This window comes from Eptesicus fuscus, chromosome 7, assembly GCF_027574615.1.
Source record: "Eptesicus fuscus isolate TK198812 chromosome 7, DD_ASM_mEF_20220401, whole genome shotgun sequence".
Taxonomy (NCBI): domain Eukaryota; kingdom Metazoa; phylum Chordata; class Mammalia; order Chiroptera; family Vespertilionidae; genus Eptesicus; species Eptesicus fuscus.
The window spans coordinates 76502565-76514642 of NC_072479.1; the positions used below are offsets into that span (position 1 = coordinate 76502565).

At 44.5% G+C, this 12078-nt stretch overlaps 1 pseudogene; it reads right to left on the reverse strand.

Moving 5' to 3' along the window:
* Positions 1-10325: 10325 nt before the first annotated feature.
* LOC129149671 (nuclear prelamin A recognition factor-like) lies at positions 10326-11662 on the reverse strand (annotated as a pseudogene).
* Between the last annotated feature and the right edge of the window lie 416 nt (positions 11663-12078).

A 12078-nucleotide genomic window follows, 5' to 3' on the forward strand; every position in this document is an offset into this window, starting at 1 on the left:
AATGCAATTCCCATTAAAATATCAATAGCATATTTCACAGACCTAGAAAGAACTCTCCAAAAATTCATTTGGAATTAAAAAAAAAAAACCCCAAATAGCCACAGCAATCCTGAGAAAGAAAACAAAGTTGGCGGGAACACAATACCAGATATCAAGCTATATTACAAAGCCACTGTTCTCAAAACTGCCTGGTACTGTCACAAGAACAGACATATAGACCAATGGAACAGAACGGAGAACCCAGAAATCGACCCAAGCCATATGTTCAATTAATATTTGACAAAGGAGGCAAGAGCATACAATGGAGACAAGACAGTCTCTTCAATAAATGGTGCTGGAAAAATTGGTCAGATACATGCAAAAAAATGAAACTAGACCACCAACTTACACCATACACAAAAATAAACTCAAAATGGATACAGGACTTAAACATAAGATGGGAAACCATAAAAATATTAGAGGAATCCATAGGCAGTAAAATCTCAGACATATGCCAAAGCAATTTCTTCACTGATACTGCTCCTAGGGCAATGAAAACTAAAGAGAAAATAAACAAATGGGACCACATCAAAATAAAAAGCTTTTTCACAGCAAAAGAAACCATCAACAAAACAACAAGAAAGCCACTGCATGGGAGAACATATTTGCCAATGTTATCTCCGATAAGGGTTTAATCTCCAAAACTTATAGGAAACTCATACAACTTGACAAAAGGAAGATAAACAATCCAATCAAAAAATGGGCAAAGGATCTAAATAGACACTTTCAAAAGAGGACATACAGAAGGGCGTGAGACATATGAAAACATGCTCAAAGTCACTAATCATCCGAGAGATGCAAATCAAAACACCAATAAGGTACCATCTCACACCAGTCAAAATGGCTATCATCAACAAATCAACAAACAATAAGTGCTGGAGAGGATGCAGAGAAAAAGGAACTCTCATGTACTGCTGGTGGGACTGCAGATTGGTGCAGCCACTGTGGAAAACAGTATGGCATGTCCTCAAAAAATTAAAAATGGAACTCCCATTTGACTCAGTAATCCCACTTTTGGGAATATATCCCAAGAAACCAGAAACACCAATCAGAAAGGCCATATGCACTCCTACATTCATAGCAGCACAATTTACAATAGCTAAGATTTGGAAACAGCCTAAGTGCCCATTAGCATATGAGTGGATTAGAAAACTGTGGTACATCTATACAATAGAATACTATGCTGCTATTAAAAAGAAGGAATTTTTACCATTTGCAACAGCATGGATGGAACTGGAGAGCATTATGCTAAGTGAAATAAGCCGGAGAAAGATAAGTATCACATGACCTCATTCATATGTGGGATATAATGAACAACATAAACTGATGAACAAAAATAGATCTAGAGACTAAGCATACTGATCAGACTGTCCAACCTCAGAGAGAAGGCAGGGGGTGGGGGTGGGGGTAAGAGATCAACAAAAGGACTTGTATGCATGCATATTAGCATAACCAATGGACACGAATACTGGTGTGGTGGGGGCTTGTCCTGAGGGGCGGGAGTGGCAGGGGGGGGAGGGAAAGTGCAGAGACAAGGGAAAAAGGAATCATATGTAATACTTTAAACAATATATATATAGACATATATATATATACACATACATATATATATATATATATGATAAAAATAAAGAATGATACAAGTGTGCCTTTTTTTTCTGAAATGCCACTTGATTCAATAACAAAATACCAAAGTGTATGGATAAGTCATCCTTGATATCCTACCTAATAAAAGAGTAATATGCAAATTAACCATCACTCTGCTACACCCATAAGCCAATCAGTGCAAGTATGCAAATTAACCCCAACCAAGATGGCTGCCACCACAGAGAGTAGGAGGGAGGCTTGGGTTTCCCCAGCAATAGAGGAAGCCAAGCTTTCCACACACCCTGGTGGGCCCAGGCCTCCATTCAAAAATACAAAGTTTCAATTATAGAAGATAAATCCCAAGAAAAATGGTGGCAGCCACAGAGCTGGAGAGAGCAGGCTAGGGTTGCCCCCGGTGACCGAAGAAGCCAAGCTTTCAACTTGCCCTGGCCGGCCCAGGCCTCCACTTAAGGCTACAAAGTTTCCATTATAGAAGGTAAACAAATCCAAACAGAAATGGCAGCAGCCACGGAGTGAGCAGGAGGCTTGGCTCCACTCCAGGCTACAAAGTTTCAATTGTAGAAGGTAAATATATCCCAGATACCAGGGCCTCTGCTTGGGTCGCCAGGGAGCATGGCTGGCCTGCAAACCACCACAGGCCCCTCACCCAGTCTGCCCCACACCCCAAGGGAACCCCTACCCTGATCCAGGACACCCTTCAGGGCAAACCAGCTGGCCCCCACCCATGCACCAGGCCTCTATCCTATCTAATAAAAGAGTAATATGCAGATTGACCATCACTCCAACACACAAGATCAAGATAGCTGCCCCATGTGGTCAAAGATCCTGCCCATATGTGGACACAAGATGGCCAGCAGGGGAGGGCATTTAGGAGGGACCAGGCCTGCAAGGGAGAGCAGTTGGGGGCAATCAAGCCTGCAAGGGAGGGCAGTTAGGGGTGACCAGGTCGGCAGAGGAGGGAAGTTGGGGGCAAACAGGCTGGCAGGGGAGCAGTTAGACATCAATTAGGCTGGCAGGGCAGTGGTTAGGGGGTGATCAGGCTGGCAGGCAAAAGTGGTTAGGGGCAATCAGGAAGTTAGGCAGGTGAGCAGTTGGGAGCCAGCAGTCCTGGATTGTGAGAGGGATCCCAGAATGGAGAGGGTGCAGGCTGGGCTGAGGGACACCCCCCCCCCCATGCACGAATTTCGTGCACTGGGCCTCTAGTATAGAAATAATGCTCCTGAAACATTTTATGGGTCAAGTGCTTTAAGATACATTTTTATTAGTGGTATAAAATTTGCATTGACTTAGGCATTCTATTTTGCCTTATCAGAGGCAATGGTATGGCAGAGTTTAGGGACACTGTTTAACGTGGAAACTGACAATTCCAGCCCTTTAATGATTTAATAAACTTGCCCAGTAATCAATGTAACATTGAGCAAATTTCTAAGCAATGATGAGTTAGAATGGGGAGCAAAATTTAATAATATTTATTTAAATCTAGGGGGAACTAATAGGGGGTAAAAGCAGTCATTCACATCAATATTTGCACAGAACTTTGATACAATTACTTCCTACCTCTGGAATGATGGCTCCATGGACCATGGAAAGAAGAGAGGCCACTGAGAGAGGTCAGAATCTAGGTCTTAAGATTTCAATTACATCTCAGTAACACTGTCATTGTATACGGAGTGGAGGGCATTGGCTGGAAATGACTACTCGGTTAAAGATTAATTCTAATACAAAAAAAAAAAACTGCCATAGAATTAACAAACTACCCAATTTTAGCTATGATTTCTAAGACAGTTTCCTTCTGTGATACCACATTCAAAGATCCATAAAGCAGCCTTTTTTGGATTTATTTCCCATTTCTCTAGCAGATCCCACAGCGTTCAAAGAAGCGACAGCCAGAATTGGCACAGTGGTTTCCAGTATTTTCCTTGTATCTGAGGGGAGACAGGTTGTAAAGGGCTAATCAAATGCTGTCCTTGCAGGAGCAGGAGACGGAGATGCGGGGAAGGAAGGCACTTGCTGCCAGCCTCCACTCCCCCTCCACCAGCCCTCACGCACCTGCAGTGACCCCCAAACCTCAGAAGCTGGAATCAACATGGAGAGAATCCAATTAATATCTGTAAGTAAAGAAAGTAAAATCTTCACAAAAGTACAAGAGCAACCTGGATTCATGCTTTTTAGTGGGGGGAAATTCATTAGGGTAATTGACTAATATATGACAAGCTGCAGCTGGTTTGCCTCCTGCTGGATCCTGGGTTTGCCCCGTGCAGAGAAAACCCCAAGAACTCGTTCAAATATGTCACTCATCCCTCTCGTGACAGCTTTCGCTAAATAGTTAGGGTAGAGAGGCTCTGAATGGTGCTTTTATTTTTTTTTCCGTCAAGTCATTCTGCATTTGCAAAATCAAGTTATTTTCAAGTGAGTGGATTTTAACTTTTTACTAAAAGTCAGAGAAAACCATGACCTGGAACAAATGTAACTTCCCCGGAATTAGCCTAGCAACTGAAGGAGTGTGCCATCCAGCCCTTTTCACACCTATTTAGATACAGTGGATCCTCTGGGAATAAAAAGTCTGGAGTGCAGAGGCAAGCTCAGAGTTTCCCCATAACTATGAGCAAAAACTAACAGGACATGGAGACCTGAGGCAAAGGGCAAGACTATTATGGCTTTAAAAGGCATAGAGTTGAGTGTGTACATTAAAATAATGAAGAAAAGGGAAGGGCAAGAGTAACATTGGGGTATCGAGGCCCTGTGTGAATTCAACTAAAATACAAAAGATTTCCCACAAGGCCCAAAATTTGGAAGATTAAATGCATTTATGGAAGTAGAGTAAAGAAAAAAACCCCATAGTGCATGACCAGCGAAGTGAGGGACGGAGTATGGGCATAAGCCCAGAGTGCTGCAGTCCAGCCTGCCCTCACACACTGAATTGGAAGAACTGAGCTAGGAGTGTCCTTACAGGGGAAACTTTCTTAAAATGTGCAATCCCCCACAGACGGATACATGTGTGAAATAAATTTAAAATGAATTATTAGGAAAAACAATGATGTGCCTAGATGCAGTGCCAATGCCAGATTTCTGTAAAAGCGTGAAGTGCTTGCTCTTGACTTCTCGACTGACCTCATCTCAGACCGTAATACATAGCTCCAAGGTGGGCAGTGGCCTGTGGATCACACTCTGAATAGCACCGGCTTACTCCACAGGGACTGATCACAAAGGATTCCACGTGCAATGTATCTCTCAACTTGGCAGATGTGAACTTTCACAGAATGACTTTTCAAAGGCAGAAATCCCGAGTCCCAGCGATCAGTAAAAGTCTGGGTACTGGCAACAAAAATAAAGTTTTAAAGTTGGGGGAAGGTGGTTGCAGAGAAGATAAATGCAGGTATAAACTTGTTAAAAACAGAAATGATGCCACACAAAATAGTAAAGTGACCCAATGATGCCCCTAGAGGTGCTAGGGAGAGCAGGAACGAAGCATTTAATCCTAAAATGTATATGAAACCACATAAGACCCCGAATAGCCAAAGCAATCTTGAGAAACAAGAACAAAGTTAAAGGTATCATTCTCCCTGATTTCAAACTATGTCACAAAACTATGGTCATCAAAACAATACAATACTAGCACAAAAAAATGGACACATAGATCAATGGAACAAAATTGAGAGCTCATAAATAAACCCAGGTTTATATGGTTAATAATCTACAAAAAGAGGGGCAAGAATATACAATGGGAAAATAACAGTTTGTTCAATAAACAGTGTTGGGAAAACTGGATAGATGCATGAAAAAAAATCAATCTGGGCAACTTTCTTACACCATACACAAAAATAAACTCAAAATGGATTAAAGATTTAAATGTAAGCCCATAAAATGCATAGAAGAAAACATCGGCAATAAATTATTTGACATCAGTCTCATCAATATTTTTTTGGATATGTATCCCCGGGCAAGGACAACAAAAGCAAAAATAAGAATATATCAAACTAAAAGCTTTTGCAAAGGAAGCCATCAACAAAATGAAAGGACAACCACTAAGTAGAAAAAAATATTTGCAAATAACATATCCAATAAGAGATTAACATCCGAAAGACATTTAAAAAAACCTCATATAGCTCAACATCAAAAATACAAACAATCTGATTTAAAAATGGGCAGAAGACATAAATGGACATTTTTTCAAGCAAATACAGAGGTCCAAAAGACACAAAAAATGCTCAACATCACTAATCATCAGGGAAATGCAAATTAAAACCACAATGAGATATCACCTGTAAGAATGGCTAGTATCAAAAAGATAACAAATAACAAGCGATGGCAAGAATACAGAGAAAAAGGAACCATCACGCACTGTTGGTGGGAGTGTAGAATGGTGCGGGCACTATGACAAACAGTATGAAGACTCCTTAAAAATTAAAAATAGAACTATCAAATGACCCAGTAATTCCACTTCTGGGCATTTATGTGAAGAAACCAAAAACACTAATTCAAAAAGATAAAAGCACCAGTATGTTCATTGCAGCATTATTTACATTAGTCAAAATACCTACGTATTCATCAACATATGAATAAAGATGTTTTAATACAATGGAGTATTATTCAGGCATACAAAAGAATAAAATCTTGCCATTATGAGGACATGAATGGAGCTAGAGAATATTATGCTAAGTGAAGTAAGTCAGACAGAGAAAGACAAATACCATAGGATTTCACCTATGTGTGGAACCCCCAAAAACAAGACAAAACAAACAGATTCATCGGTACAGAGAACAAACTGATGGTTGCCAAAGAAGAGGGCTGTAGAGTGAAAAACGTAAATGGGAATGAGCACAAACTTGCAGTTATAAAATAAATAACTCACAGGGATGTAATGTACAGCACGGGGAATAGAGTCAATACTATCATCATAACTTTGGACTGTGACAGATGGCTACTGGAGATGTGCTGATCCCATTGTAAAGTATGTAACTGTGGAATCACTAGGTTACATATCTGAAACTAATATAATATGGTATGCCAACTATGTTTTTAAAAAATAAGTTAATTTTTTAGAAAGCATAAATCGTGAATAACAAGAAGAGCGCCCATAACAGTAACTGTGGAGGCAAGAGGCAGATCATCCTGGACATTGTCTGGGTGGTGGTTTTGTCTAGCACCTGACCTGAAGCCGGAATCTGAGCCTCCTTGACTCAGAGCAGGACAGCGTTGCCCACGGCTCTCTAGAAATGAGGAGGCCATGATCAATACCTGCCAGGAGGCTGGAAGAGGGCTCAGCTTATTCCATTTGCACAAGAAGTTACCCATCGTTGCCCTGTATCTATTTTCCTGATATCTTGAGTCACGTGTTGCCTCTTAATTTTACTTATGTGTTTTGAAAGCTGCGCAGCGTCTCCGTTTATTAAATCTTCTTCCTGCTTCTTCCCAGAAGCTCCTCTTTAAAAACACATAAACAGTTCAATGTGAAAATTAGCTGTGGTTGATTTATAATTCGTTTTGGAAGAGCAGCTTTTAAAAAGACAGGGGGAATTACGCTGGGAGTTAGGCTTGAGATGTGCGTGCCTCCCTCGGCGTTTGAATTAAACAAGTTTAATGGGAATGTGGACACTAGGGCTGTGGGTAGAGGATAAAAAGCTATTGGCCCTGCCGATACTAGACATTCCAGCTGAGAGTGGAATTCGTTTTGGAATACAGAACGTGAATGAGCCTGGGCAGGCTTTGAAGCACCCTTAAAGAGACCTGGCCTCTCTCTACCTTCATCAGTCCACCAGGCATCTCTTCTGCTGAAACACTGCTCTTTCTCAAAGAGAAGCTCACATCCCAAAGCCCTCCGTTGTAGCCATCAATAGAAAGTAGTTTTAAAATTCTCACTGTAGTCCCTCCCTGTTGAGGACCAACACTCCCTCCACACATTGGCCCGTGGAGTTTTCTACCTGGGTAGCAGGTGGTGCTCCTGCAGCCCACAGGAGGAGGCCTTCGCCCCAGGTAGAGAACATGCATGGAAGGATCCCAGAATGTAAAGACTTGAGCGATGGGGAGAGTCTGCATTGTTTCTTCACCTACGTTGTTTTAAGTGGTGTTAGCTAGCATACCTACGAAATCACACAAAGAGAAAGTTTGAGCAGAAATCTGTTAGGAGAAGGGAAATCGGGCTTGAGACAAGAAGGTGAAAGGAATGTCAAAAAAGTAACTTGAAAAGAATCTGCTTCAGCAATTTAGCTTTGATTAGAGCAAAAATACTTCCCACGGCTATGAAAGGCAGTTTCTGACAAATTGATTTTATTTTTAAAAGATTCAAAATTATTTCAGGAGATAAAATCAGTATCCATAAGAAGAGGGGGAAAAAAATCCTGCTTCTAATAATAAGGTCATGCTTTCATATCTTTTTTTTTTTCCCGAAGAATCGCCCCAAAAGATGATGCGGGTCATGCAATCCAGGATTCTGAGTTTGATAGTGACCCCCAGAGACATGCCTGAAGAGCTTGGATGCTGTTTGAGGTCACCCAGAAAGGGCAGGCTGGTCCCAGCTTCTCTAAGAAGCCTCAGTCACTGAAAGAAGCCTGCACACACTATTGGAGTTCATTATCATCTTTCGGTGTTTCACATATTTAAAAGATTATTTTCTACTGTTATTCTTACTCTTTTCTGCTTACATTTCTAAATTTTTAGATTTAATAAACAAGTCAATTTTTGTATCCCTTTCCAGAATTTATAAATTTAAGCCGTGTCTCTTTAAATTTTAAAACCTTCAACTTTCTAGGATTTGAGAAAATTTTTGTTTTTAATTTCTTCACACATGGCATCTGTCTTCTCCTTTTAGTTGCCCTTTTATGGAACCTTTCTGGTTCCAGCATTCAGAAATTAAAGATACGGTTTAACATTGTGACCATACCTCTTATTAGCTGTATCCTTTAGGGCAGCTCTAATTCTACAGAGCCGAGGACTCCCTCACACTAGGTCCTCATTTCCTTTAAGCAATAATCCTTCTGCTGAGTACTTTACTTTCCGGTGTAGTAAGATCTCACACACACACACACACACACACACACACACACACACACACGAGCACGTGCACACGGCAAAGCCCTGTACTTGGCATTTTTGCATATAGTTTCTCTTTTAATCCTCAAACATTACTGTCATGCATATTTTACCATCCTCATTTTACAGTCAAGAATTGAAGCTCTGATGGGCAAAGTAAATTGAACAAATCTATACCACTAGTAAGTGGTATAGTCACAATGTTAAACAGTCTTCTGGTCTCTTCACTTACTTTTTGTTTTCTTTATTGTAACAAGGAAACACATACAGTGTAATAAATAACTATGGAAAAATTCATGATAACTCTAGCCAGATAAATAATAGAATACTGCCTGCAACTCAGTGAAGCACTCCATGTGCCCTTACAATGATCACATCTTTTCTCTCCAGAGGTAATACCAGCTTGATTCCTATATTGATTCTAGAGGCCCGGTGCATGAAATTCATGCACTGGGAGTGGGGGGCCCCTCAGCCTGGCCTGCACCCTCTCACATTCCAGGACCCCTCAGGGGATGTCCACCTGCTGGACATGGGGAACAGGCCTAAGCCGACAGTTGGAAGTCCCTCTAGCAGTCTGGGACCCCTCGCTCCTTATCGCCGCCTGCTCACTGCTCCTTACCACTCAGCTCACTGCTCTTTAGCACTGCCATGGAGGCAGGAGAGGCTCCCACCACTGCCACTGCACTCTCCAGCCATGAGCCCTATCTTTCTGTGTAGTTGTCTGTGGGCCAACTGCTCTCTTCCTTCTCACTTAAGGTGAGCAGCATGTGAGGGCAGAGTGTGCTGTCATGGAACGCAGAGGGCTTCCCGGAGCTGAGGGAAGTGGCCAGACCCATGGGGTGAGAGGTGGACACAGAGGATGCTATCTCACCCAATTGTGGGGCGGGCTGGCCAGCCTTCATCTGCCTGACCCCACCCAGGGAGGGACCGAGCAGGGTGTCCTGCCTCTCCATTCTCCATCCTTCCATCTGTGACACCTGTCACCCTTGCCAGGCCTCCCCCAAAGTGAGTTCAGCTCGATCCCTAAATGTAAAAGGGCCAGGGGGGGGCGGGCGTCCACTCCAGTGCCCCCTGATTCCCACTGACAGGACCTGGTCAACAGGACGGTGGCCACAGCTGCAGAACATGGATCTGTTTCAAGAAAAGTTGGGAATGCAGACTTTCGTGTGAGCCCCTATTCCAAAAGGTGGCAGTTTATTCACATTGTGGCAAAGACACCTTCACGAGTAACATAAGTGGGTAAAGTCAGGGCCAAACTGGGCCATTTCCTCATCCAATCTCTCTGAGGCGCGTGGGTAGAACCAAGTCTCAGCTCTTCGCAGGACAATTCTAGGGTTTTTTTAAGCCTAAAGGACAGTAGTCTGTCTCCATTCTTGTTCTTTGGGATTTTTTCGTCATTGGATCAAAGGATACGTACATTGGGACAAGCCTCTCGAGATACAATATTCTAGTTGCACCCATGTGATGACAGTGCCCCTCAGAGGGAAGGAGCCGACAGATGGGAAGCAGGGAATTCTGAAAACCAACGCGATGACAGAGATGCTAAGCCTTTCCTTCACGTGTCTGACACCCCTCTTCAGGCGGCCTGCAGGCCGGGCGTCTGCTGGACCTTTACCACTTGATGTCCTGGCAGGCTGCCCTGGGCCCTTCTAGGCAGAGTGCAGGGCCGCCTGGGCCTGGGGTGAGTCATGCCTCCCCCCCACCACTACCACCTTAGCTACTCCTGGTACAGCTCCTGCACATGGGTGCTGGTCTCCAGGGGCCACACCAGGATGGCAGCGTAGATGCCTTCCATCTGCCGCAGCAATGCCCTGTCTGCACGCCCGTCCTCGCCTGGGCCTGACCCCTGCCACTTAGGCATCCCCGGCGCAGGCCAGGACCTCCACGAAGTGGCAGGGGAACTTGCCCCTCTACAGCTTCAGTACCACTTCTAGATGTTCCAAAAGCCATAAGCAGCCTCAAAGCATAGCAGAACCTCTCCGTCCCTTTCAAGGGTGACCTCCTGGAAGTCTTTGTTCTTCAGGGTGCGGTAGGTGAGCACCCCCACGTCCTCATTGAACAGCTCCTTGGCCATGTGCCTGAAGATGTGCGCCAGGTACCCGTCGGAGCTGGCACCCTCATGGAGCCTCACCTCCTTCTCCTTCATGTCTCCAAACAGAGTGTCCACGGCGGCATCATTCGAGGCGAGGTCACTTTGCTCCATTATCTGGACAATTTCACCTGAGGTTAACACGTAGTCAGCACCCTGGGAACTATGCAAAGCTGTGGGAACATCTTCTCAAAGGGCCTCCAGTTTCTTGTCATAACATGGGGCCACAATGACGTGGAAAATCTTGTCTGGGGACAGGTTCTGCCGTCTGGTGAAGTAATCCTTCACCAGAGAGCCCATGATCTGCTGGAGAGACTTGGCCGTTCAGAGGTGGGGGTGATGGGGTGACCCAGCACACGTCCTGCATATAGGTACCAGATGGGGCAGGCAGAGGTCAGCATGGGTAGCCGGGGCTCTTCCTCACGGTGCTGGCAGTACCGACACACAAATTCCTTCTGACTCTCCAGGATGCTGAAGTCCGCAGCTATCTTCATGTCAAAGACAGTGCGCCCCAAGGCTTTTGAGAAAGCCGCAGAGTCTTCTAGATGCATCAGTGACACTGAGGCTGAATTTAGCAGCAAAATAAGGCAGAGACTGAGGACACACAGACACTGCCAGCACCTTGTACTGTGAGGTATCACATTTCTTATTCAGGTTCAGAACACGGAAGAAGTCCTTGGTGTTCTGTTGAGAAACTTGGACTCCTTCCTCTGCGGTCACACAACTGTCACACGCCAGGCAGTCACTCAGAAATATCTTGGCATTGGCCAGCTTATGGAATTCTTCCTTCTCTCCATTCTCCTGAGCCGGACTCCGGACGTTGACTGCGGCATTCTCTTGGTCATCGGTTTTTGTTTTTTCACTACATTCCTTCTGTGTGCAGTGATCACACTTCATCTGGAGTGGGGTGGGTGGGGGCCGGCTCGAGTGACCTGGAGGAAGCACAGGGAGAGCAGTCAGTCACTGCTGGTCGCCCCTGGTGCTGCTGGCGGTATCCTTTCTTCCGTGTGGAGCGTCTAGGGAGGGGAAGTGGCCACAGTGCCCAAGGCCGAGTTCCAGGAGGCCAGCAGCGCTTTCAGGATCCTGCCGGTGGCACTGGTTCGTTGGTGCCTGTCCTGTCCTCTGGAGATTGTACCTGCAGGACTACTAAGGAAGCCAGTCCCCCGTTCCACCCCGCCTCCATCACCAATTGATTGGAGTCTGAGGACCAAGAGGAGGGACCAAGAGGCCTGCCTTCCAGCTGTTCATCAGTCGTTGCCATGCCACTCACTCCAGTTCCCCGTTAGCCATCCCCTGATCACTGGGAGCCTGCG